Source organism: Scyliorhinus torazame, chromosome 6 (assembly GCF_047496885.1).
Source record: "Scyliorhinus torazame isolate Kashiwa2021f chromosome 6, sScyTor2.1, whole genome shotgun sequence".
NCBI classification, from domain to species: domain Eukaryota; kingdom Metazoa; phylum Chordata; class Chondrichthyes; order Carcharhiniformes; family Scyliorhinidae; genus Scyliorhinus; species Scyliorhinus torazame.
Genome location: NC_092712.1, coordinates 81,547,013 through 81,569,629, shown reverse-complemented (window position 1 = coordinate 81,569,629; position 22,617 = coordinate 81,547,013).

The following is a 22,617-nucleotide window of genomic DNA, read 5'->3' as shown; positions in this document are numbered from 1 at the left end:
TGAGCAAGTTTACTCTCATAATCTATCGTACTCTTCTTTATAGCTTTTTTAGTAGCTTTCTGTTGCCCCCTAAAGATTTCCCAGTCCTCTAGTCTTCCACTAATCTTTGCCACTTTGTATGCTTTTTCCTTCAATTTGATACTCTCCCTTATTTCCTTAGATATCCACGGCCGATTTTCCCTCGTTCTACTGTCCTTCCTTTTTGTTGGTATAAACCTTTGCTGAGCACTGTGAAAAATCGCTTAGAAGGTTCTCCACTGTTCCTCAACTGTTTCACCATAAAGTCTTTACTCCCAGTCTACCTTAGCTAGTTCTTCTCTCATCCCATTGTAATCTCCTTTGTTTAAGCACAAAACACTCGTGCTTGATTTTACCTTCTCACCCTCCATCTGTATTTTAAATTCCACCATATTGTGATCGCTCCTTCCGAGAGGATACCTAACTATGAGATCATGAATCAATCCTGTCTCATTACACAGGACCAGATCTAGGACCGCTTGTTCCCTCGTAGGTCCCATTACATACTGTTCTAGGAAACTATTGTGGAGACATTCTATAAACTCCTCCACAAGGCTGCCTTGACCGACCTGGTTAAACCAATCGACATGTAAATTAAAATCCCCCATGATAACTGCTGTACCATTTCTACATGCATCAGTTATTTCTTTGTTTATTGTCTGCCCCATCATAATGTTACTATTTGATGGCCTATAGACTACTCCTATCAGTGAATTTTTCGCCTTACTATTCCTGATTTCCACCCAAATGGATTCAACCTTATCCTCCATAGCACCGATGTCATCCCTTACTATTGCCCAGATGTCATCCTTAAATAACAGAGCTACACCACCTCCCTTATCATCCACTCTGTCCTTCCGAAAAGTTTTATATCCTCGGATATTTAACTCCCAGTCGTGACCTTCCTGTTACCATGTTTCAGTAATTGGACAGGCAACCACTGACTTTGACTGATAATATGGAAAACACCAAACTGTCCCACAGCACCAAGATACTTATTTACACTGCTGATAACCTCAGCATATTGCTGTATGGTAGCAAAACCTCAAAACCTTGAACCTACAAAGGCTCAATAACTTCCATCTCCAGTGTCTAAAACATATATTTGGCATCACGTGGGAAGACTTCCTGGCTCCCCAGCTTCAGATAGAGTGGGCAACCCAAAATGTGCAGGGGAATCCCTCTGGGAAGTCCCCAGGTAAGGGTCCAGAAGGGCAACCTTTCCCTGGACAATTGTGCTTGGCTGGGAACCATCTGTCAAAGTGATTTGAATTGCTATCTAGGATTGGTTCTGCTAGTGTTACGCTGATAGTTACTCAGAAAGAGATACCAGAAATAAACGCACTTCTAACTTCAGCATAACTTCAGCGTAACACCCAGACTGAGCCCCACACGGGACACTGAGCACACCCCGGAGCCCCGCCGCCAGACTAATCAACCCCCTCCCCCAGGGCACTCCCAACACCTTTCCTGACTCCCCAACATGGGATTCCCCCATCCCTCGAAGCCCAGCTGTATGGGACTCCCTCAGTCCCTCAACCCAACCCCTCAAACCGTCATGACCCTCCCCCGACTTGACCGACTCCCTATCCAACCCGAGCCAACACCCCCCCTAATAGGTTGGAGAAATTGTTTCTGTTTTCCTTGTAGAAGGTTGAAAGGGGATTTGATTGAGGCATTAAATATCATGAGGGACTGGACAGAGTAATGGGGGAAAACTGTTTCCACTACTGGAAGAATCTAAAATGAGAGGGTGCAGATTTAAGCTAATTGTCAAAAGAAGGAATGGCGACATGAGAATAAACTTTTTCATACGGTGAGTGTTTAAGGTCTGGAATGCGCTGCCTGAGAGCATGGAGGAGGCAGGTTCAATCAAGGAATTTAAGTATGAATTGAATAATTATCTGAAAAGGAAGAATATGCAGGCTTTTAATAAGGTCCCACACAAGGGGTTAGTAAGCATAATTACAGCTCATGGGTTTGGGGGGAATTGACATGGATTGAGACCTGGGGCGAAATTCTCCGTTATCGGCGCAAAGTCCGCCGATCGGCGCAAAAAAAGGCGCAAATCCGACTTGCGTCACGCCGGAAAAATGGGTCAAAAGTCTCCGGCCCGAAATGGGCGAGCAGCGACGTAACGGGATCCGCGCTTGCGCAGTGGTTCACGCCGTGCAGCGTCATACACGCCGCACGGCGTGACGGCTCATAAGGCTGCGCTGCTCCCCCCCACCCGACCGGAACACCCGACCGGAACACCCGACTGGATGGCTGGCCGCCGCTCAGCCCCGAGGTTCGAGTCACGGGATGTGGAGGCGCTCCTGGACGCAGTGGAGCAGAGGAGGGATGCCCTGTATCCCGGGCACGGCCGCAGAGTTGCCCCACGCCACAGCCGGCGTCTGTGGAGGGAGGTGGCAGAGGCCATCACCGCTGTGGCCCTGACACCACGGACAGGCACCCAGTGCCACAAGAAGGTGAACGACCTCGTCAGAGCAGGCAGGGTGAGCCTCCCCCATATCCCCCTCCCCATTCCCCCCTCCCCATACCCCCCTCCCCCATATCCCCCCTCCCCCATATCCCCCCTCCCCATATTCCCCATATACCCCCCTCCCCCATATCCCCCTCCCCATATCCCCCATTTCCCCATATCCCCCCTCCCCCATATCCCCCCTCCCCCATATCCCCCCTCCCCCATACCCCCCCTCCCCCATATCCCCCCTCCCCCATATCCCCCAATTCCCCCCTCCCCCATATCCCCCCTCCCCCATATCCCCATATCCCCCCTCCCCCATATCCCCCCTCCCCCATATCCCCCATATCCCCCCCTCCCCCATATCCCCCTCCCCTATCCCCATATCACCCATATCCCACCGTCCCCATATCCCCTCCCCCATATCCCCCATATCCCCCCTCCCCATATCCCCCCTCCCCCATATCCCCCCTCCCCCATATCCCCCCTCCCCCATATCCCCCTCCCGCATAACCCCCATATCCCCCCTCCCCCATATCCCCCCTCCCCATATCCCCCATATCCCCCCTCCCCCATATCCCCCCTCCCCCATATCGCCCCTCCCCCATATCCCCCCTCCCCATACCCCCCATATCACCCATATCCCACCCTCCACCATATCCCCCCTCCCCATATCCCCCATATCCCCCTTCCCCCATATCCCCCCTCCCCCATATCCCCCCTCCCTCATATCCCCCATATCCCCCCTCCCCCATATCCCCCCTCCTCCATATCCCCCATATCTCCCCTCCCCCATATCCCCACTCCCCCAGATCCCCCATATCCCCCCTCCCCATATCCCCCTCCCCATATCCCCCATATCTCCCTCCCCATATCCCCCCTCCCCCATATCCCCCATATCCCCCCTCCCCCATGTCCCCCCTCCACCCATATCCCCCATATTCCCCATATCCCCCCTCCCCCATATCCCCCTCCACCCATATCCCCCATATCCCCCTCCCCCATATCCCCCCTCCCCCATATCCCCCCTCCCCCAATTCCCCCCTCCCCCATATCCCCTTCCCCCATATCCCCCCTCCCCCATATCCCACCCTCCCCCATATCCCCCATATCCCCCTCCCCCATATCCCCCTCCCCCATAGCCCCACTCCCCCATATCCCCCATATCCCCCCTCCCCATATTCCCCCCTCCCCCATATCCCCCATATCCCCAAGTGAATCCAGCCCTAACCTTAACCTCTGCAATGCACGCGCAACCGATGGCGTGCATTCATATACCTGCCTAACAGTGTTACCTTTTACCACTTCCACCACCCCCACCCACCCCCCCCCCCCCCCACCAACAGGAGAAGCGCGCACACAACAGTGGGGAGCATGTGAGGACTGGAGGAGGCCCCACTGATGAGAGGCCACTGACCGAATACGAGGAAAGGGCCCTGGAACTGGCTGGCGGACCTGAGGACCGGGAGGTTGCTGATGCAGAGGTCGGGGGCGTACTAGCAAGTGAGCCACCGACAGCTCGACCCCATATGCCCCCTCCCCCATATCACCTGATCACTGCCTGCGTGTCTAACCATGCATGCTTCATTGTGTATCGCAGGACCAAACGTCCAGGCACCCATCCCCGCAGATGCAGACCGCCTGCAGGATGCCCCTCGGAGGCCACGGGAGACAGAGAGACCCGGACCCTCCAGCATGCGACGCCCGCAGGATGCCCCTCACACACCACGGGAGACGGAGAGACCTGGAGCAACAGGGAGATGATACCCCCGTCACGTGCGGGAGCGACCACCCAGCGATGAGGGGGGCAGCCACAGGCCCCCGTCACATCCGAGCCAGGACACCACTACCCAGGACACCACTACCCAGGACACCACTACCCAGGACACCACTACCCAGGACACCACTACCCAGGACACCCCTACCCGGGACAGCACTACCCAGGACACCCCTACCCGGGACAGCACTACCCAGGAAGACGAAATACCGGACAGTGACTCAGAGTGGATGGGTGGAGACGAACCCCCACCCCAAAGTGCCATAGTCTCAGAGTGGGACGAAGAGCACGACACAACGCCACTGCTGTCACCAACACCCTCCACCATCGCAGAAACACTCACCTCGGTTGGACACTTTAGTGATGAGGCGTCTGGTACACTCACTGGTGCGCACAACACAGCCGTCCCGGTACAGCAGGTGGAGGTAGGAGCAGCAGAGGGGCCGGGCGGTCGGAGGGCAGCCCAGCCCAAGCGAACATCTGCCGCCCAGATGGATCCCGGGTTCCTGGAGTTTCCACACCCACACATAGATCCGATGCAACCACCGACCCGGAGACGAGCGAAGAGGGTGACGGCCGGCTTGCGGCGGCTGGAGTCGCAGGTGGAGGAGTCCACCCGCGTCCAGGAGCTGGAAGTGGTGCCGGTCATGCGTGCCACCCAGGCCGACACCGCACGGGTGGCGTCCGCGGTGGAGGCAATGGGTGCGACGGTGTCAGACATGGGGAATGGTTTGCAAGGCCTGGAGCTTTCCGTGCAGGCGGCGTCTGTGGCCCAGGACATGGCTGCCCTCTCACAGGAGGCCATGAGCCAGTGCCAGCGCCAAATGGCAGAGGCGGTCAACACCATAGCCCAGTCTCAGCAGGCCATAGCCCAGTCTCTGCAGGCCATGGCCCAGTCTCAGCAGGCCATCGCTGAGGGCATCCGCGCCAGTGGCCATGTGCGAGCCGGCGTCGCACTGTCACAGACAGGGTTTGCCAACCCCCTGGGCTCCATAGCTGCAAACCTGCAGACCCCTGTCGATAGCAGCATGGGCCTCCAGGAGTGGCAGCGCCAGATGTCGGGGGGGCGTCGGATGGCCAGTCCGTTCGCATCCCCCACCCATGTAGAGGCCTGGGGGCCATCGGACACCCCGAGGGAGGAGGAGGTGGTGTGGTCCGTCCCGGCTCCCCCTGTAGGGGAGGTCCCGGAACACCACGACACCCCAACCTCTTCCCCGGCACGGACCCCCCCCATCCTCCTCCCCGGCACGGACCCCCCCATCCCCCTCCCCGGCACGGACCCCCCGTCCCCCTCCCCGGCACGGACTCCTCCCCCATCCCCCTCCCCGGCACGGACCCCAACCTCCTCCCCGGCACGGACCCCCCCCCATCCCCCTCCCCGGCACGGACCCCAACCTGCTCCCCGGCACGGACGCCCACCCCCCCCATCCTCCTCCCCGGCACGGACCCCAACCTCCTCCCCGGTACGGACCCTCCCCCATCCTCCTCCCCGGCACGGACACCCCCATCCCCCTCCCCAGCACGGACCCCCCGTCCCCCTCCCCGGCACGGACCCCCCCATCCCCCTCCTCGGCACGGACCCCAACCTCCTCCCCGGCACGGACCCCCCCCTCCCCCTCCCCCCCATCCTCCTCCCCGGCACGGACCCCCCCATCCCCCTCCCCGGCACGGACTCCATCCCCCTCCCCGGCACGGACCCCAACCTCCTCCCCGGCACGGACCCCCCCCATCCCCCTCTCCGGCACGGACCCCCCTCCCGGCACTCCCCCGGAGCCCAGCCCACTCTAACCGCCCCCCCCCCCGCCCGAGACACACCTCTCCCCATACATTCAGACTGCCGCCACGCCATCGCCTGCCCAGCGGCAAACCCCCCAGGCCGTCACTCACCTCCACGCTGGTCGGCGTGAACCTGGAGCACAGGTTCACGCCGATGAAAAGGAGGTTTGATTTACGTCGACGTGAACGGTCATCACGTCGACGGGACTTCGGCCCATCCGGAAGGGAGAATATCGGCAGGCCCAAAATGGGCTGCCTTGCGCAGACCCGTGCCATTCTCCGACGTCAGCGGCGCCATTAACGCCCCGCCGACTTTTCTCCCTTCGGAGACTTCGGCAACCAGCGGGGGCGGGATTTACGGCGGCCAACGGCCATTCTCCGACCCGCTGGGGGGTCGGAGAATGACGCCCCGGGTTACCAGATGAGAAAACAGAGAGTAGGGGTAAATGGATAATTCTCAGGTTGGCTAGCTGTGGTGAGTGGGGTACCAGAAGGATCAGTGCTCAGGGTTCCAGCTATTCACAATCCATACTAAGAATTTGGATTTGGGGATTAAATGTAATATTTCCAAATTTGCTGATGACACAAAACGTAGTGGGCATGTCACTTCTGAGGAGGATGCAAGGAGGCTTCAGGGAGATTCAGACATGACAGGTGGAATATTATGTGGAAAATGTGAAGTTATTCAACTTGGTAGGAAAAACAAAAATGCATAATATTTGTTTTAATATATATTTTGTTAGACTTCCTGGCTCCCCAGCTTCGGATAGAGGGGCAACCCAAAATGTGCAGGGGAATCCCTCTGGGAAGTCCCCAGGTAAGGGTCCAGAAGGGCAACCTTTCCCTGGACAATTGTGCTTGGCTGGGAACCATCTGTCAAAGTGATTTGAATTGCTATCTAGGATTGGTTCTGCTAGTGTTACGCTGATAGTTACTCAGAAAGAGATACCAGAAATAAACGCACTTCTAACTTCAGCATAACTTCAGCGTAACACCCAGACTGAGCCCCACACGGGACACTGAGCACACCCCGGAGCCCCGCCGCCAGACTAATCAACCCCCTCCCCCAGGGCACTCCCAACACCTTTCCTGACTCCCCAACATGGGATTCCCCCATCCCTCGAAGCCCAGCTGTATGGGACTCCCTCAGTCCCTCAACCCAACCCCTCAAACCGTCATGACCCTCCCCCGACTTGACCGACTCCCTATCCAACCCGAGCCAACACCCCCCCTAATAGGTTGGAGAAATTGTTTCTGTTTTCCTTGTAGAAGGTTGAAAGGGGATTTGATTGAGGCATTAAATATCATGAGGGACTGGACAGAGTAATGGGGGAAAACTGTTTCCACTACTGGAAGAATCTAAAATGAGAGGGTACAGATTTAAGCTAATTGTCAAAAGAAGGAATGGCGATATGAGAATAAACTTTTTCATACGGTGAGTGTTTAAGGTCTGGAATGTGCTGCCTGAGAGCATGGAGGAGGCAGGTTCAATCAAGGAATTTAAGTATGAATTGAATAATTATCTGAAAAGGAAGAATATGCAGGCTTTTAATAAGGTCCCACACAAGAGGTTAGTAAGCATAATTACAGCTCATGGGATTGGGGGGAATTGACATGGATTGAGACCTGGGGCGAAATTCTCCGTTATCGGCGCAAAGTCCGCCGATCGGCGCAAAAAACGGCGCAAATCCGACTTGCGAGAAAACAGAGAGTAGGGGTAAATGGATAATTCTCAGTTGGCTAGCTGTGGTGAGTGGGGTACCAGAAGGATCAGTGCTCAGGGTTCCAGCTATTCACAATCTATATTAAGAATTTGGATTTGGGGATAAAAGTAATATTTCCAAATTTGCTGATGACACAAAATTTTGTGGGCATGTCACTTCTGAGGAGGATGCAAGAAGGCTTCAGGGAGATTCAGACATGACAGATGGAATATTATGTGGAAAATGTGAAGTTATTCAACTTGGTAGGAAAAACAAAAATGCATAATATTTGTTTTAATATATATTTTGTTAGACTTCCTGGCTCCCCAGCTTCGGATAGAGGGGGCAACCCAAAATGTGCAGGGGAATCCCTCTGGGAAGTCCCCAGGTAAGGGTCCAGAAAATTATGTTTTCCAATTAAGGGGAAATTTAGCATGGTCAATCCACTTGCACCTGCACATCATTGGGTTGTGGGGGTGAGAACCACACCGACTCGGGGAGCATGTGCAAACTCCACACGGACAGTGACCTGGGTCCTCAGCAGTGCGAGGCAACAGTGCTAACTACTGTGCCGCTGTGCCGCCCTGCAGTATTTCTTAAATATGGAGAGATTAAGAAGTGTTGATGTCCGAAGTGAATTGGGTGTTCTTATTCACAAGTCACCGAAGGCCAACATGCAGTTGCAACAAGCAATTCGGAAGGCAAGTGGAATGTTAGCCTTTATTAGAAGGGGATTTGAGTACAGCATTGAGGAAATGAATGAAAAATGAATGAAAATGAAAATGACTTATTGTCACAATTAGGCTTCAAATAAAGTTACAGTGAAAAGCCCCGAGTCGCCACATTCCGGCACCTGTTCGGGGAGGCTGGTACGGGATTTGAACCCGTGCTGCTGGCCTTGTTCTGCTTTACAAGCCATCTGTTTAGCCCACTGTGCTAAACCTGCCACTGGAAGTCCTGGTCCAGTTGTTTAGAGCCTTAATGAAACCACACCTGGATTATTGTGAGCAGCTTTGGTCTCCCTACACAAGGAAGGGTAAACTGGCAATAGAGGGAGTGCAACAAAGGTTAACCAGAGAAATCCCAGGGATGGCGGGATTGTCTTATGAGGAGAGATTGAGGAACTGGGCCTGTATTCTTGAGAGCTTAGATCAAGAATGACAGGTGACCTAATTGAAGTGTACAAAATTCTTACAGTGCTCAACAGGGTAGATGCAGGAAACATGTTTCCCCTGGCTGGAGGGGGTGGTCTAGAGGCAGAGGACAGAGTCTATGAACAAGAGGTAGGCAACTTAGGACCAAGATGAGGAGGAATTTCTTCAATCAGAGCGTGGTGAATCTTTGGAATTCTCTACCCCAGAAGGCTGTGGAGTCTTAGCCATTGAGCATGTTCAAAGCAGAGGTTGATAAATGTTTGATACCAATGACATCAAGGGATATGGGGAGAGCACAGGAAGATGGTATTGAGGTAGAAGATCCACCTTGCTGTAAATGGCAGAGCAGATTTGCCAACTCCTGCTGCTATGTTCCTCTGCTACAAGGAAAAGTCTAGGGAATGTGCATTGCTAATTTGGACAGCTAACACAGGTACAATGGGCTGAACGACCTCTTTCTGTGTTGTAACAATCCTGTGATTCAGTGATCTGACCTCAAAGTTGTGAGGTTGCATTCCCATAAACTCTCACAGCTGGAAGAATCCAACCAGGTGAATGGTATAGTGAGTTTCCCCAGAGGTCAGAGTTAGAAGTACTTTTCTTGCTATCTATGAATAACCTAGACTTGGGTGCAGACAACACAATTTCAGATTTGTGGATGACACAAACTTGGAGGGATTGTGAACAGGGTAGTGATAGACCTCACAAGGACATAGACAGGATGGTAGAATTGGCAGGCACGTGGCAAATTTAATTTAATGCAGAGCAGTATGAAGTGATTCATTTTTGTTGGAAGAATGAAGAGAAGCAATTTAAGACAAAAAGTCTGATTTGTTATATTGTAGGTGTAACATAAGCGGCTTCCTTGTGGTGCACTTGACAAAGGAAGGTTCAGACGTGGAGATAACTTCAACACGTTTATTAAACTATTTACACTTCTATTACTCGGGTTCGACACTACTGCTAATCCTACTATAGATACCCAGACTGACTAACCAGCCGCTGCAATCCACGTGGTGAGTGTAATATTGAATCAACCCTGTGTCTGTACTCACTGACTGTCTTCACTGGAAAGAGGCAGATCATGTGTGTGGTGTCCTTTATATATGGGTTGGTGTAATGCCCCCCTGTGGTCGTGTCACCTCCTTGTGTATCGTGAATGTCTATTGGTCGTGTCCTATCTACTTGAGCTATTGGTTGAGTGTGTGTGTGTGATGTTTCTGGTGCTCCCTCTAGTATCTAGCTAGCCTACATGCATTTACATTGATGCACATCACCACAAAGTCTAATTCTAAATAGGGTGCAAACGTAGGGGTGTATGTGCAGAGCAAAGGTTTCAAGGACACCGTCAAAGCCTCCTTGAAATGTGCAAGATCCCACCGACAGCTGGCGATCTCTGGCCCAAGACTGCCCATAGTGGAGGAAATGAATCTGGGAAGGAGCGGAACACCTCGCGTTTCATCACCGAGATCAAGCTGAAGCCAAGCGTTGACAGCTAATAATAATGATCTTTATTAGTGTCACAAGTTGACTTACAGTAACACTGTAATGAAGTTACTATGAAAATCCTCTAGTCGCCACACTCCGGTGCCTATTCGGGTACACTGAGGGAGAATTAAAATGTCCAATTCACCTAGCAGTACGTATTTCAGGACTGTGAGAGGAGGCCGAAGCACCCAGAGGAAACCCACGCAGATACGGGGAGAACGTGCAGACTCCGCACAGATAGTGATCCAAACCGGGAATCATACCCAGGTCCCTGGCGTTGTGAAGCAACAGTGCTAACCACTGTGCTACCATGCTGCCCAAGCACGTGACAACCTGGGAACACCACCCACACGCTCATCCAACCACCGTCTGCCCCACCTGTGGCAGAGACTGTGGGTCGTGCATTGGACTCCTCGATCACCTGAGAACTTGACTCCGAGGGACAATATGTGCATAACTCATTGAAGGTGGCAGGGCAGATTGAGAGTGTGGTTAGTAAAACATTTGGCATCCTAAACATTATCAATAGGGACATAGAGTACAAAGCAAGGACACTGTGATAAATCTGGAAGAAACACAGCCTCAGCTGGATCAGTATCGCCAACTCTGGACACCTGACTTTACGAAGGAGGCGAAGGCATTAAAGGGAGTGCAGAAAATATTCATGAGAATGGTTCCAAGGATGAGGGATCTTAGTCACAGGGATAGATTAAAGAAGCTGGGACTGTTCTCCTTAAGAAGAGAAGATTAAGAGGAGATTTCAAACAGTTGTTCAAAACCATGGGGAGTCTGGTCAGAGTAAATAGAGGGAACTGTTCCCATTCGTGTAAGGGGCAAGATCCAGAGGAGACTGATTTAAGGTGATAATCAAAAGAAGCAACGTGTCATGCGGAAAAACTTTTTTATTCAGCGAGTGGTTAGGACCAGGAACATATTACCTGAGAGTGTGGCAGAGGCAGATTCAATCGTGGCTTTCAAAAGACAACTGGATTATTATTATTATTATTGGAAGAGAAAAGATTTGAGGGCCTGCAGGGAAAAGGCTTGGGAATGAGGCGAGGTGGATTGTTCTTGCCAAGAGCTGGCATGACAACAATGGGCCAAATTGCCTCCTTCGCTGCTGTACCTGTTCTGTGATTCAATGATTCCATGACTAGCCAAGACGAACTCCTTATTCTTCTGCAATAAAGTGTCATAGGTTAATTTACATCCATACCTAAGGACAGCAGGAGTCTTGCTTTAATGTCTCAATCAAAATACAGCACCTGTCCCCGGACCCCCACCCCACTGACTCCCTCAATGCTGCACTGATCTATCAGCCCAGATTACATGCTCAAATTTCTAGAGTAGCCCTTGAACACACAATTTACTGCCTCAGAGGAGAGAGATCTACCAACTAAACGAAGCTGCCACTTAAAGGCCGGGGCTTTTACACAAGGAGATAAATTAAAAAGTAATAGAAGAATACCGTGACCTAACTTAAAAGTCAACCTGTTGTCTTGTTCCCTAATGGACTTGGTCGAACTGAACAAGGCCGAAGTGGCTCTCTTATGTACACACACTTTTGTAGCAACTGAATGGATAGGTTTGAAATAGTTTTAAAAGCCTTGTGTGTACTAAGTTGAAGACGTCTGCAGAGCATGAGTAAAGGAAAAACGAGAACCTTCGTTGATCTGTTTGAAAATGATTTAATCAGGAAGTACAAACATCTTGTGAGAAGGCTGTGTTACCCATTCATCCTGTGCCACTGAATATCTTAAATAGGAGTCAAGTGTGTCTCTCAACGACCCCCCACTTTTAGTCCCCGGGATCATTTTGACAGCAGTGGAGCTATTTAAAATGATCAGAGGAAACAGGCCTGATAGTGAACTGATTAGAAATCTCTCCTAAAGTCCTCTCAGCTGAGTGGGAAATAGTATAACTTTCTTTGAATGTGGTTAAATATTTCCCTGGGGTACTCTTGCCTCTGACTGGATATCCTTGGCGAGACTGGGTGAAGAGGTCTGGCTCTGAATGTATTTTAAGTGGCCCTGCCTCCTGCACTCTTGCCAATTGAAGCCTTGAACAGCATTCACTAAAACAGACCCCTGCCAGCCTTCCTGTTTCCGACAGCTTTCAGCTCTGAGGGGGATTGTCTGCAGATAACATGGAAGGAAATAATGAAATGTGGAGCTATTTGAGAAAGAAAATCCCCCAAATTTATGAAACTGCAACCTGTTTCCTGAGCCAGGTCAGCCCTGCTTCCGTGGGCTCTTATCTGTGTTAGAAATGTGACAATCCATCCCTGTGGCCAGCTTAATGCAGATCCACTGTTTGTGAGGCAAGCTGGAAATAAGCTGTGTCTGAAGACACCACTACATGATTCAAAACCTTCACGATAAAATGTATGTTTGAGGAATCTGTAAAACAAAAAGCAGGTTAATGTTTTGGGTCTGGATCATTAGTTCTGGTGAATGAATTTGACTCGAAATACTAACCTATCTGTTTGCTTTCCAAATTCAGGACATGTTGCGATATATTTCCAGCATTTTCTGTTTCTTTCTTTTAGCCGATCATTGCTTGCCATTTTCCTCTTTGTTTCCCCGATTAGCCCAGTGACAGAAGAAAGTAATTTGCAAAGGGAGAGAGAAACAAAAATCACCGAAGTTACAAACAGTCTTTTTTTTAACAAATTCAGAGTACCCAATTCTTTTATTCCAATTAAGGGGCAATTTTTAGTGTGGCCAATCCACCGACTCTGCACATCCTTGCTTTGTGGCGGTGAGACCCACGCAAACAGGGGGACAATGTGCAAACTCAACAACAAGGCCAGGAGTGGAGTTATTTAAATGTGCAAACAAGGACAGTGACCCAGGGCCGGAATCGAACTGGGTCCTCGGCGCTTTGAGGCAGTCGTGCTAGCCACTGCTCCACCGTGCTGCCCTGAAATTAAAGTCTTGTCAACGCCTGATAATGGTGGGAGAACCTTGTGAGGTAAACCAGGTCTGGCAAACCTTGCAGACATTTGTCGGGAAGATTTTGCCAAGCCTGGGCCTGGATGACCTGGATCATGCGAATGCAGCAAAGGTCAGGAAAACCGGGTGTTATAACCCACACAAGGCCTAAGGGGTGGGAGCAATCACCATCCCCCATGAGTTTCGCGGAATACGAGCTCGCCCCGCTAAGTGAGCGAGGAGCCGGGATGGATCATTGCTTAGTTCTATTAAAAAATCAGCCAAGGATGCAAACGACGGGGCAGACCCGGCTGGGATCTGATGGATATTGCAAATACCTTTAAGTTACAATAAGCTAAAATTGCTTTTTACTCCTTGGGCTCCTTGGGCTCTACAAAGCTGGGCATTATGGAATGCTAGCCTGGAAAGGAGCTCACTGGAATTTTCCCCATTTAAATGAATGGAGGAAAGTCAGGCAGGTTTGACTGCAGAGGTGTGCCTAATTTTCCATGTATTCACTGCTCATGGGCTCTCCTATGGTCACTTTCAGAAGCCCTAGATCCCTGAGACTGACAATTTGCTGATCCCAAAACCCCAAATACGGCCCATTTTAAGCCACACTGGATGAATGATTTGAATTCCCACAGTGCAAAATGATTGCCGATCCCAATACTCTTCCCTTTCTGCATCAACGTCTTTCCGGTTATAGCTCCCTGGTCACCATCTGATATCCATATGAATGGCCGTCTTTCCCGTGTGAGCACTGATGGTAAATGCTGGTGGACTATTTGACTGTGGAATGCCTCAACGCCAAGCCTAATCCCATCCTTACCTGATGTAGACTCATAGCAAGGGCCCATGAAGAATGGGCAGAGCCAGAAATCAGCGATTTGATATATCCAGGGAAACTGAGATTCTTCTATTATCCAGGCTGAGATCAACACCAGGGATTGAAGAAAGAACATTTTGGATGTATTATTTACAGATTATTTGGCATAAATACAGAAATATTGTAAAGGATAATCGATTTGAGGTAAAAGGTCAAAATTTGCAGATTCCACAATCTTCCAGTTTATTGTATCTATTGCAGGGGTGGAGATCCCTTCCATTGTGATTACACTATAGTTAACATCCTTGATATTGAATATGTAGTAAACTTTGTGAGTCCGAGGGCAGCACGGTGGTGCAGTGGTAGCACTGCAGTCTCTCAGCGCCGAGGTCCCAGGTTCGATCCCGGCTCTGGGTCACTGTCTGCGTGGAGTTTGCACATTCTCCCTGTGTTTGCGTGGGTTTCGCCCCCACAACCCAAAGATGTGCAGAGTATGTGGATTGAACATGCTAAATTGTCCCTTAATTGGAAAAAAATGAATTGGGTACTCTAAATTTATTTGAAAAAACAACTTTGTGAGTCCTTTATTTTCTTTTTTGAGACCCAGAATGAAAAGGGCAGGATATTATTTCAGTCCCTCAATGGCACTGATACACTTTATCCCCAACACAAACGGAAGTCCATTTGATTGATGATGTCCCTTCCTTCTCAATTCCAAAATGATATCATGATAAGACCCGATGCAATCTCTGTTGTTGTAGAAAGACTTTTAAAATCATTTGTTGTGTAGTGCTATGTAAAGCACCAAAAGTCTGAGTTCATCCCAAAAACCATCCATGGGGACATTGGTAGGTGAGGATGCATAAATACGGATTAGGTGGATGTGGGTTTGACTCCGGGCCACACAGGAAGATTTGCACATTTAGGGCAAGATTCTCCGGCCTCCCAGTCGCATGTTTCTTGGCAGCGGGAGGCAGCGTGTTGTTCACTGGTGGCGGCATTCTCTGCTCCCGCTGCTGCTAATGGGAATTCCCACTGCACTGCAGGCACCCCATCGCCGCCGGGAAACCCATGGGTGGAAGTGTGCTGCAGATGGGACCAAAGAATTTTGCCACCAGTAAAGGGCCAGACAATTCTGGCCTTAATTTACAATGGGATTGTCTATTATGTCATATAGCAGCAATAACTTGCATTTGAATAGCACCTTTAATGCAAAGCAACATTCAAAAGGCCTTCATAGCTGCATTATAATTACGCAAAAGCTATGGGCTCATAGTTACTGAGCCCATGTAAAATGTACCAGATTTTCCCAGATAGTTGAGTAAATGGCCAAACGCTCAGGCGAAGAGATGGGTTTTAGGGAGAGACCTAAAGCAGGAACGTGAAGGAGAAAGGTAGAGAGGTGTAAAGAGAGAATTTCTGAGCTTCGGGCCTAGGCAGTTTAAAGGCACGGCCACCAACAGTGGAGCGATTAAAATCGGGGATACACAAGAGGCCAGAATTGGAAGAGCGCAGAATCTCAGAGGGCTGTTGTTCTGGAGGAGGTTAAGGTAGGAAGGACTGAGACCAAGGAAGGATTTGAAAACAAGGATTAGATGTTTAAAATCAAGACGTTGCTTGACCAGGAGTGAGCAAGCACAGGGGCGATCAGTGAATGGAATTTTTACGGGTAAGGATACAGGCAACAGAATTTTGGATGATGATGTGTTGGGTGTTCTGGATCACATACAGGTCACCAACACTTGAAGTAGTGCAACACTATTTTGTTACAAGGTTAACTATTTAAAAATACTTGAACTGTGGGTAAATACGATACTAGCTTTAACTAAAGACCTTTGCCTTGTCCTAACCAGTTGATGCACTCAGCACATGGTGAATGTCTGTGTTGCAGGCTGTGAGGCGGGGGGAGATGGTGGCATAGTAGCACTGTAAGTGGACTAATAATCCCGAGATTCAGAGCTAATGGGCATGATTCTCCGCTCCAGCGCTGGTTGGGAGAATCGCCTGGGTCGCCAAATTTTTCCGCGACGCCGGTCCGACGCCCTCCCAAGCGGCGAGAACGGCCCCGTCGAGTTCCGCACGACGCAGGCTGGAGAATCGCCCAAGACACCCAAAATGGCGATTCTCCGGCACCCCTGCTATTCTCAGGCCCGGATGGGCCGAGCGGCCAGCCCAAAACGGCGGGTTCCACCCGGCGCCGTCCACACCTGGTCGCTGCCGGCGGGAACAGCGCGGGAACGCTGGGGGGGGGGCGACCTGCGGGGGGGGGGGGGGGATCCTGCACCGGGGGTCCCTGAAATGGGGTGTGGCCCGTGATCGGTGCCCACCCATCGTCGGTCCGGCCTCTCTGAAGGAGGACCTCCTTTCTTCCGCAGCCCTGCAAGATCCGTCTGACATCTTATTGCGGGGCCGAGACCTGGCGCGCGTAAATGACGCGGCGCCGCTCCTAGCCCATTATCGGGCCCTGAATCGGTCGGGATAGGGGTTGTTTCGCGACGTCATGAACCTCGACGGCGTTCACGATGGCGCGAACACTCTGCCTCCATTTCAGAGAATCCCGCCCCTAGTTCTGGTGAAACAGGTTCGAATCCCACCTCAGTAGCTGAAAATACCTTACCTGGATTCCCTGGCCTACATATGACTCCAGACTCTCAGAAACATGGTTAACTCTGTTGCTCTTATTAGCCTTAGTTTTATTAGCTCTGATTATGTCACCTTTGCTCACGAGTCACCAGGTATCTTTCTGATACCGCCACGTGGTTCAAGCTCGAGTTATGATTAATAAGACAGCACACCGCTTAGTAAGATTGAAATCAACGGTCATTTATTATGTACAGCAATAAATACTTACACAATAATCCTACTCTCTATATCACTACCTATCACTACTGGCCAATACTTAACTTTTGGGGATGGCCCACCAGGTCAGGGAAACGAATGGCTTATCAAATTGGGTCTGGCCTGCGGGATTCAAAAGGCTGATACGGGTCGATGGCTAGGTATCTCTATCGGGTAGCGATCGCTGGAGTCAAACTTACGGTTTCTGATCGATGGTTCTTGCGAAGGTTGCGAGCAGGAGAAGAAGGGAGAGAAGGGTCGATCTGAACGTGGCCCCTCAATTTATAGGGCCCAGGGGCTTCCCGCCTCTCGGGGCGGACCTTGACCCTGAGTCCCAAGTGATTGGACTTGTTCCCAATCACTGGGTTCGATATGCTCCAATAATGGGGCGATTCCTTGATCGGGGGGTGGTCGTTCACCTGTCTTTGTTTCGGCCACTGCAGGCGCCGAGAGGTCTGGCCCGGCATTCAATTGCTAATATGTTGCAATTGTTCCCGGGGATAGCCGATTAAACTGCAGATGTCTGGGTTGATGTGCTGCTAATGGTCGCAGGTATCGATCTGGGCCGACTTCCCCAGAGCCGAATACGCTATTCTGTCTGCAGCTGTCCGTTTGTGCCCTGTTGGCTGCTTTTCCCATCAGCCTTTTGGGTTAGCCATTTTATATCGGGTTTTGGCCAAATTAATCGGGAATCAGCCATTTTAGGTGGCTACAACTCTTAGCTTTCCCCTCTAAAACGGCCAAGCAAGCCACTTAGTTCAAGGGCAATTACATCTCATGACAGAGTTAAATTCCAGAAATCAGATGAGAGGGACTGGGCGGGTTTCTCCGTCCCCCCGCATCAGATTTCTGGTTCAGCATGCCGTCGGTATTCTCTATTTCGCCAACTGGTTAATGGGGTTTCCTCGGGAAACCCCCGGGCTGTCGGCAAAGGGAGAATCCCGACGGCGGAGAATTCAGCCCACTATCTTTGATATCAAGGCAGCATTTGACTGAGTATGGCATCACGGAATCCTAGTGCAATCAACAGGATTAGGGAAATGTTCTCTAATTTCTGGAGTCATAGTCCACGTAATGGAAGATGGTTAGGGTGATGGAAGCCAATCACTTCAGCCCAGGAGTTCACTGCAGGAATTCTTCTGGGTCGTATAGTCGACCCGACCACTTTCAGTTGCTTCATCAATGACCTTACTTCCATCACAAGGTCAGAAGTGGGGATGTTTGTTGAAAATTGCACAATGTTCAGCACCATTCGCAACTCACCAGATACTAACGCAGTCCCTGGCTAGGCAAGACTTGGACACTTTTCATCCTGATGAGTGGCAAATGACATGTAGACCACACCAGTACCAGGCAATGGCCATCTCCAACAAATAAGAATCTAACCATCTATCCTTGATAGTCAATGGCATTACCATCGCCGAATACCCCACCATTAACAACCAGGGTTATACCATTGACAAGAAACTTTACTGGACTAGCCATATAAATGCTATAGTTGCAAGTGGAGGTCAGAGGTGTGTAACTCATCTCCTGACTTTTCAAAGCCTGTCCACCGTCTGCAAGGCACAAGTCAGAAGTGTGACGGAAAATTACGCCTTGCCTGGATGAGTGTCGCTCCAAAACTCAAGAAGCTTGACACCAATCTTCAATAAGAATCAGTAAGAATAAACAACAACATCTCCTCCACAATAGTCCTCAATACCGGGGCCCCATAAGGCTGCGTACTTAGCCCACTACTATATTCCCTGTACACACACGACTGCGTGATAAAATTTGGTTCCAAGTCCATCAAGAAGTTTGTTGACGATACGACCATAGTGGGCCGGATCTGGAATAACGACGAGTCAGAATACAGGAGGAACATAGAGATTCTAGTGGAGTGGTGCAACGACAACAATCTCTTCCTCAATGCCAGCAAAACTAAAGAGCTGGTCAGGTCATTGACTTCAGGAAGCAAAGTACTGTACACACCGCTGTCTGCATCAACGGAGCCGAGGTGGAGATGGTTAGCAGCTTCAAATTCCTAGGGGAGCACATCACCAAAAATCTGTCCTGGTCCACCCACGTCAACGCTACCACCAAGAAAGTACAACAGCGCCCATACTTCCTCAGGAAACTAAGGAAATTCGCCATGTCCACATTGACATACCAACGTTTACAGAGGCACCATAGAAAGCATCCTATCGGGCTGCATCACAGCCTGGTATGGCAACTGCTCGGCCCAGGACCGCAAGAAACTTCAGAGAGTCGTGCATTCCAGTCCATCACACAAACCTGCCTCCCATCCCTTGACTCCATCTACACCTCCCGCTGCCTGGGGAAAGCGGGCAGCATAATCAAAGACACCTCCCACCCGGCTTACTCACTCTTCCAACTTCTTCCATCGGGCAGGAGATAGAAAAGTCTGAGAACACGCACAAACAGACTCAAAAACAGCTTCTTCCCCGCTGCCAGACTCCTAAACGACCCTCTTATGGACTGACCTGATTAACACGACACCCCTGTATGTTTCACCCGATGCCGGTGTCTATGTATTTACATTGTGGACCTTGTGTTCCCCTATTACGTATTTTCTTTTTATTTTCATGTACTAAATGATCTGTTTGAGCTACTCGCAGAAAAATACTTTTCGCTGTACCTCAGTACATGTGACAATAAACAAATCCAATCCAACCATCCAGGAAAGCCACCCTATTATTGGCACCCCATCCACCACCTTAAATATTCACTCCCTCCATCACCAGATATAGGGCGGGATCCTCCGACCCCCCTCTGGGTCGGAGAATCGCCGGGGGCTGGCGTGAATCCCACCCCTGCCGGTTGCCGAATTCTCCGGCACCGGAGATTCGGCGGGGGCGGGAATCGCGCCGCGCCAGTTGGCGGGCCCCCCCCCCCGCCCACGATTCTCCGGCCCGCGATGGGCCGAAGTCCCGCTGCTGGAATGCCTGTCCCACCGGCGAGAATCAAACCACCTCTCTTACCGGCGGGACAAGGCGGCGCGGGCGGGCTCCGGGGTCCTGGGGGGGGCGCGGGGCGATCTGGCCCCGGGGGGGTGCCCCCATGGTGGCCTGGCCCGCGATAGGGGCCCACCGATCCGCGGGCGGGCCTGTGAAGTGGGGGCACTCTTTTCCTTCCACCTTCGCCATGGTCTCCACTATGGCGGAGGCGGAAGAGACCCCCTCCACTGAGCATGCGCGGTGATGCCGTGAGCGGCCGCTGACGCTCCGCGCATGCGCCGCACGGCAAAGTCATTTCCGCGCCAGCTGGCGGGGCACCAAAGGCCTTTCCCGCCAGCTGGCGGGGCGGAAATCAGTCCGGCGCGGGCTTAGCCCCTCACGGTGAGGGCTCGGCCCCTCGTTGCGGAGAATTCCGCACCTTTGGGGCTGTGCGATGCCGGACTGATTCGCGCCGTTTTTGGCGCCGGTCGACGGACATCGCGCCGATTACGGAGAATCCGGCCCACAGTGTGAACCACCTACAAGATGCACTGCACTCACCATGGTTCCTTGATAGCACTTCCTAAGCATTACTGAGTCAAAATCCTGGAACTCCCCACTTAGCAGCAGCAGTATGCAGCCTTGGAGAAGGTGGCTCATTGCCACCTTCTGAAGATAGCTCGGGATGGGCAATATACTCTGGCCTTGCCAGTGACACCCACAACCCATGAATGAATAAATTTTAAAAAACATGAACATTAAAATTGGAGTAGTTTGGTCCAGATCAAAAGTTAATAGGATACAGGGATGATGGGCAGAATTAACATGTTTATAGAATGTCTACAGTGCAGAATTAGGCCATTCGGCCCATCAAGTAGCACTGACCCTACCCATGTCCACTCCCGCTCCACCCCACCCTAACCCCATAACCTAACCTGCACATCTTTGGACACTAAGGGGCAATTTATCATGGTCAATCCACCTAACCTGCACACCCTTGGACTCCGGGAGGAAACTGGAGCATCCAGGGAAAACCCACGCAGACATGGGAAGAAAGTACAAACTCCAGACAGACAATAGCCCAAGGGCGGAATTGAACCCAGGCCCCTGGCGCTGTGAGGTAGCAGTGCTAACCACTGTGCCACCATGCTACCCATGCACCATATTCCATGCTATTCGTTCATGGGCTGCATGAAAAACTGGAATATTGCCGCTAACAGTGGCAGGATAAGTTGCAGCCTTTCACAGTGGCTGTTATAACACTCCCCCAAAAAGCAGGACTTCATTTTATGAAGAACTGACTCTAATTAGGAAAAGTTGAGCATTGCAATACAGTGCAAGGTCGAGGAAATAAGGACTGCCAGTAGCAGGACATTTTAAATCTTTCCAATGACAGCATTTTGAAATACTCTTCTTTATTCCCCTTAAGCACTTATGTCATTGTTGCTTTGAGCCATGTGGTCAAATCAGGCCCATCTCCCTGAAAAGTACACAGTGACCATAATGATCCAGTGAAACTATTCAGATTTACTTCTTACTATAAATGTTCCTGACCTCAATAAGTGTGTGGGGGGGGAGGGGGGGCTCAAAGCCTACAATCTTCCTTAATCCTCCTCCACACCCATAATTATGCATGAAAGACTGTAGCATTAAATCAACTTAAGAAGTTTCAGTTTTTAATATAGAGCAGTGAGGCCGCTCCACATTTTGCATTTTTAGAACATACATCATTGTACTTACTATGGCTTTTGCTGCATCTTGGTTTTATGATCTTTAGTAACAGTTTGTCCTCCCTTGGTTAAAACACAACAAGCTATAAAAAAAAACAGAATTGTGATGCTGCAGCTGTTTTAAGATAGCCTGCACAAGATTATGGAGCAAATCCTGACTGGAAGAAACTCAAACACAACATTACTGCTTGCTTGTTGAGGACAAAGAAATGCACACTAACTGAAATCTGTACCCTGAGCATTCGCTGACACTTCTATAAGATGAGTGTAACGTGGACTTTTAAAACATTTGGGGCGCTATTTGACAGCTGTGCCGTGCTTGAACGAGAGTGCAGTGCGGTCTTTAGATTGTGGAAGAGGCCAAATCGGGAAGTGCGCCGGGCGGCAATCAGTTTGCAATCTAATCGGCCCGAACCATTGGCGAGAAGCGAAACCCGCTGTGGTGTGGTGAGATACCAATAATCGGCAATTCAAGCCAATCTGCATACAATTAACGGCAACGACCCTATATCCAATGGCTTCCTGTCCTGTCATCTAATTGCCTTCCCAGCAAGTGGACACGTGGGCGCAACTTTTTATAAACGTGAAGCTGGCGGTGTAATGATATGTCTATAGTTAGTGAAGGGTTAATTATTGCAATTCTATGTAATTCAAACACTAGGGGGCATCACCACTTCTCTATATATAAATCAGATCTCAGGGAATGCTGGGTAGTGTTAGTGAAGGAGAAAGCAAGAAAACAGCACCAGAAGGAGATTAGGTTAGGTAGAGTCACCACAAGGTTAGATTATAATATTATTCGTGACTATTTAGATTATTGGGGCGAAATTCTCCGTTATCGGCGGAAAGTCCGCCGGTCGGCGCAAAAAACGGCGCAAATCCGACTTGCGTCACGTCGGAAAAATGGGTCGATAGTCTCCGGCCCGAAATGGGCTAGCAGCGACGTAACGGGATCCGCGCTTGCG